Source organism: Canis lupus, chromosome 1 (genome assembly GCF_003254725.2).
Source record: "Canis lupus dingo isolate Sandy chromosome 1, ASM325472v2, whole genome shotgun sequence".
Taxonomy (NCBI): domain Eukaryota; kingdom Metazoa; phylum Chordata; class Mammalia; order Carnivora; family Canidae; genus Canis; species Canis lupus.
The window spans coordinates 121,933,288-121,938,592 of NC_064243.1; the positions used below are offsets into that span (position 1 = coordinate 121,933,288).

The 5,305-nt window shown below is 64.5% G+C and overlaps 1 protein-coding gene and 1 long non-coding RNA gene across 4 annotated transcripts in view; one reads left to right on the forward strand and one right to left on the reverse strand.

The window, feature by feature from the left end:
* The window catches only part of C1H19orf12 (chromosome 1 C19orf12 homolog), a 79,186-nt gene that overhangs the window by 12,233 nt on the left and 61,648 nt on the right, over window positions 1–5,305 (forward strand). The window lies entirely within an intron of this gene.
* LOC125752876 (uncharacterized) lies at window positions 995–5,166 on the reverse strand. 3 transcript variants are annotated; one of them, XR_007403397.1, is made up of 4 exons: window positions 4,911–5,165; window positions 3,721–4,170; window positions 2,680–3,287; window positions 997–1,774 (listed from the first exon to the last, which is right to left on the reverse strand). It is a non-coding gene; the product is annotated as an uncharacterized LOC125752876 (long non-coding RNA). The 3 variants fall into 3 exon arrangements; XR_007403394.1 differs by lacking the exon at window positions 4,911–5,165 and having other exon boundaries at window positions 995–1,774; window positions 3,721–4,757; XR_007403396.1 differs by lacking the exon at window positions 997–1,774 and having other exon boundaries at window positions 3,075–3,287; window positions 3,721–5,166.

The following is a 5,305-nucleotide window of genomic DNA, read 5'->3' on the forward strand; positions in this document are numbered from 1 at the left end:
TGGGATATTTTCCTTTTTTAAAAATATTGAGGCTTTGGAACCTGCTGTGTAGCTTTTACGCCTGCACATCTCCATTCTGAAGCCACGTGCCACCCGCGTATGGCCAGTGGCCGCCACCTCGGGCCTCACCGCTCTGCAAGATACAGGAGGGAAAATATAAAGCTGGAAGATGGTCCTTTTCCACTTGGGCTGCCGGGGACACAGACTCTCCCTGTGAGGGTAGGAGCCTCCTCCCCCCGTCCCTAGTCTCAAGCCCAGCAGCTGGGCTCCCTCGAGGTCAAGAGCAGCTGGGATGATGCTGTGGACTGAACTGTGTCCCCCGAAGCCAAATTCTGAAGCCCTAACCCCCAGTGTGATGGCATTTAGAGGAGGGGCCTCTCGGAGGGGAAGGGGGGAGAAGCAGGGGGAGGCCAAGGTGGGAAGAGGGCTGCTGCAGGCCAGAGCCCCCCCAGGGTCCGCCTCTCCTGGGCTCCCAGCCTCCACACCGTGAGCCACGAACGTCCACCGAGAGGCTAAGTACCTGGTCTCCGGGGCTTCCTTGTGGCAGCCCAAGCCCCCTGAGACGGACGAGGGGCCCTGGGACAGCGAGGACCTACTGGTGACTCCCTGCCCGCCCTCTCTCACTAGATGGAGGGGCAGTGGCACTGTCCCCCGGTCTCGAGGGGACCGGCTGGCGGCTGCAGGCTAAAGACCTCCTCCCTGGCTGACCCTGACCATCGTCAGCAGAGGGCTGCTTGCTGCAGCCACTGGACCCGGCCTTGTCCTCCTGCCCCCACAGAGAGCCTCAGAGGCCTCAGGTCCCTGCACTCTCTCCCCCTGCACCTGCCTCCCTGATGCGGCCAAAGAACAGCACGTGACCCCACGGATCGGGGTCACTCGGTTCATCGGGCGCAGCTGTGTTGCCAGCGAGCACCCTGGGTTCCCCAGCCACCTCCGCTGCCGCTCACCTCGTCCCGGACTCCCGGCCCTTGGCCTCGGCCTCGGCCCCGGTGGTGCTGCCTTGGCGCCCGTTTCCGTGCGGACACGAGAGACAGGTCCCTGTGGACACTGTGCCCATGTCCCCTCCTGGTCCTACTCACTGACCTTGACCTTGGCGGGCGCCAGCCCCTCCGCTGGACACCCCTCTCCCTCCGGACGCCGCTGCTCCCGTCATTCCCTCCTTCCCGCTCACCACCATCCACACCCGCCTCCGTTCCTCCCGGAGCAAAGCACAAGAACATTTCAGCGAGGTGTGGGGACGATTCCAAGGGGGGGGGGGTAATTGTCTCGTCAACATGCAGAAAAAGGAAGCCGGACAACCCCCTGTCTTGCACCATATGATGACAAATGAACTCAAAATAGGGCATTTCTTGGGTGAAAACATGAGAACCAGTCTTTACGACCTTGTATGAGGTAGTGGTTTGTCGATATGACGCAAAGCCACAGGGGACAAAAAAGACCAGTGGGATTTCATGAAGGTTAAAAACTTTTGTGCTTCGAAGGACACCGTCAAGAAAGTGGGGGGGGGGGGGGGGCGGGGGCAGAAAGCACAAGATGGGACAAAAGAATCACAAATCATGTATCTGGTAAGGGACTAGTATGGAGCATATACGAAGAACTCCCAGCCCAGCAATAAAGAGACAAAAATGGGCAAAAACGGTTCAAAAATGGGCAAAGGATTTGAGCAGACATTTCTCCAAAAATGGCATTCAGACGGCCCGCAGGTGCATGAGAGGGTGCTGCACGCCTTCCGTCGTCAAGACCACAGCGAGACGCCGCTTCTCACCTCTGGTGGCTGAAATTAGAAAGGAAATGACAAGTGTCGATGAGGGGAGGAGACCGGACCCTCTGTACGATGCGGGTGGGACCTAAAATGCTGCAGCCACTTTGGGAAACCTCTGGGCAGTTCCTCAAGATAATATTAAGCACAGAGTTGCCCTATGACCCAACAACTCCCGGCCCAGGAATGCCCCCCGGGGAACCCAAGACATGTCCACACGAAACCTCGAATGTGAAGTGGCAGCTTTATTTCGTAACAGCCGCCCCGAGCACACCTGCCGCCACCAAGCAGCTGGGCCCCAGGAGCGGAGGCCCCAGCCCCGGACCCGCTCACAGCCGCACCCCGGCCACCAGCACATTCTGCTGCTCCTACTGCCCCGCCCTGGCGACCCATCTCCTCCCCGGCTCCCGGCCTCCCCTCCCGCCCCCTCCGCACCCCCCACCCCGACCCGGCTCAGGGCAGCTGGTGACGCCCTCAAAGGAGAGTCGGTGCCACTTCTCCACCGAAACAGCTCCCACGGCTTCTGTTTCTCACTCCAAGCACAGCCGAGTCCTTAGGACGCCTCCGGGCCCTACTTCATCTCCGCGGGGTCCTCACCGCCCGCCACCCCCCCAGCTCTGCCAGCCTCACCGGCCTCCTCCCTGCTCCTTCACCAGGCTGGGGACATCCCCCCACCCACCCCAGGGCCCTTGCACTCGCCGCTTCCCCTGCCCTGGATGCTCTTCTCCCAAAGGCCGGCCCACGTCCTTCAGGCCTTCACTCGGGCGCACCTCAGTGACGCCCGGCTGGCCACTCGGCCTGGAACTGTACCCGGGCCTCGCGGCCCCCGTGTAGCACTCGGTCCTCGGCCGCCCCCCACCCCGCGGAGAGCATCTCCATCCAGGGCACGAGCGCCCAGATCACCCTTGCAGAACACAAACCGGTGGGAGAGTAGATACAGCAGCCGAGGGTGCAGAGCCCGGAGCAGGACTCCGCCATCGGAGGGGGGATGGCACCGCGTGGGCCATGTGGGCGAGCTGCAGGCTATCGTGTTGAGGGAGGTAAGTCAGAGACAGTTCTCATGTGATCTCGCCCATACGTGGAATTTAAGAAACAAAACAGACGAGCACAGGGGAAGGGAAGGAAAACTAAGAAAAACAGAGACGGAGACAAACCACAAGAGACGCTGGGCCTAGGAAACACTGAGGGTCCCTGGAGGGGAGGGGTGCGGGCGGACTGCGGGAGGGGCTCCGGGAGGGCCCGCGATGGGGTGAGCACAGGCGCGTGTGCAACTGAAGGACCCCTAAGTTCTACCTCTGAAACCAATGATGCATCATATGGTAATTAACTGAATTTAAATTAAATTTTTAAAAGAAGGAAACAAGGGGATCCCTGGGTGGCTCCGCGGTTTGGCGCCTGCCTTCGGCCCAGGGCGTGATCCTGGAGTCCCCGGATCGAGTCCCGCGTCGGGCTCCTGGCATGGAGCCTGCTTCTCCCTCTGCCTGGGTCTGTTTCTCTGTGTCTATCATCAATCAATCAATCAATCAATCTAAAAAAAAAAAGAAGGAAACAAGTCGATAAAGGCGCACCCCTGGAGCTGAGCTGGAGAGGGCCCGGTGGGGTGCTTCCACAGCTCCCCCCAGGGCTGGGCCCTTCGGTGCTGGAGGAGCCCCCACGGAGAGGAGAGGGTGCGACGCCCTCACTCGTCTTCACTCGCGGGAGCTCCACGAGGGCGATTTTGCCTGCCTGCCTCCCAGCCGTGGCCTTAGCGCCCTGGGGACCCAGGAAGCAGAGTAGAGGCTGCGCGGGGCTCCTCGGGCTTCATTTCCCATCTCCCCTGTGAGCCCACAGGCCCAGCGCTGCACCCGCGCCTCCCACCCCTGCTCCTCCCGCGTCCCCTCCTCCCGCACCCCCTCCTCCGGACGCCCTCCCCCCACACCCTCCTCCCGCACCCACTCGGGCAGAGGCTGCCTCCTACTCACCCCCAAGGGGAGCCCTGAAGTCAGGCTGGCGTCTGAGGCCCGGGTTCCAAGTGACCCTCCAGGGTCACCGCAGGGACAGAGCCCTTCGGTACCGGGTGGCGCTGAGGAGCGGGAGCACCTGCAGCCGCCTCTGCCGAGCGGGCCGCCAACCGCTTGAACCCTGTGGGGACCTGCCCGGCGGCCTCTGCTGGCGCCACCTGGACGCCTGTCCTGGGCCCTGCGGTCGGTCGGGAAGGGTCGCGGCGTTTCCTCGGTGGCCGCGGCCTCCTGGGAACAACGCGGTGCCCGTGCACAGCGGGGTGGGCACAGCTGCGCAGGCTTGGCCCCACGGACAGTTCCGCCCCGAGAAGCACCAGCCGCAGGCGCCGACGTGGCGGGGGGGGGGGGGGTGCCCTGCGCTTCATCTGAAGGCACAGACCATGCACACAGTGGGGTCCTGTGCCTATGAAGCTAGAAAAAAAATCTTAAAGCCAGAGGACGACTTACGGGGAACAGTTACCCTTGGAGGCGGGACCCTGGGGGGCCCTGGGTGCTCTGGGCGCTCTGGGCGCCTCTGCCTCTCCGGTGTCCTAACTGGACGGCGCTGGCCGCGCTTGGTTTCCCCAAACCGGGGCTGCACCTGAACTGGGTGTGTTGGCCAGAGCCCCGAGCCCCGCAACCACCCGCGAGCGCCTGGTGAGGTGTCGCCGTGTCTCCGCCTTGCGTGAAGGGAGCAGACCCGCTGCCCCACGCCCGAGGCTCTGTTCCACGAGCTGTTTTCCCTAATTCAAGTGACATCCGCCCGGAGCCTGCGACAGCCTCGTCCTGAGCCCAACCTGGGCCCCGACTCTCCGGAGGGCCAGGCCGGGCGCCCCCGCTGCAGGACCCAGGGCCACCCTGTCTGCACCAGGGGCAGGTGCAGGCGGCCCCAGCCCCACCGGCGGTGCCCAGGTGTGCAGGGTCGGCTCGCCCAGACCAGTGGCCACAGCCGGAGGCGCACCCCCGCCACGAACACCCCCGCGCCGGCCTCATCTGCGGGGCCCCTGCAGGCTCCCGGCGCTCCCGGCCGGCCTGGCCCGCACCCCGCGCCCGCCCTCCCCAGCACCCAACGCCGGCTCGCGGTGCCCCAGGTCCCCCAGGTCAGTGCGGGCCACACCGGGCTGCTCCCACGTCCCCCAGCGGCAGCCCCGGGGGTCACCCGGCCTCCTCACCTGCGCAGAGCAATCAGGCTTCCACGATCCCCTCCGGGGGCTGAATCTGCCGGCAGAGCCCCCAGAACTCAGGGGAAAATGTTAGTTCACTGCTTTATGATAAAGGACAGAGCAGACGACACACATGAACCCCGCCCCGGGGAAGACGTGGGCGGGGCCGGGCTTCCTCACCTCTCCAGGGCTGCCCCCTCCAGCGCCTCCCCCTGCAGCGCCTCCCCCTTCCCAGTGCCTTCCCCTCCCAGCGCCTCCCCCTTCTAGGGCCTCCCCCCTGCACCACCTCCTCCCTCCTAGCACCTCCCCCCTGCACCACCTCCTCCCTCCAGCCCCCCCCACAGGGCCTCCCCCTGCAGTGCCTCCCCCCTCCCTCCAGCACCTCCCCCCTCCCAGAGCGACCC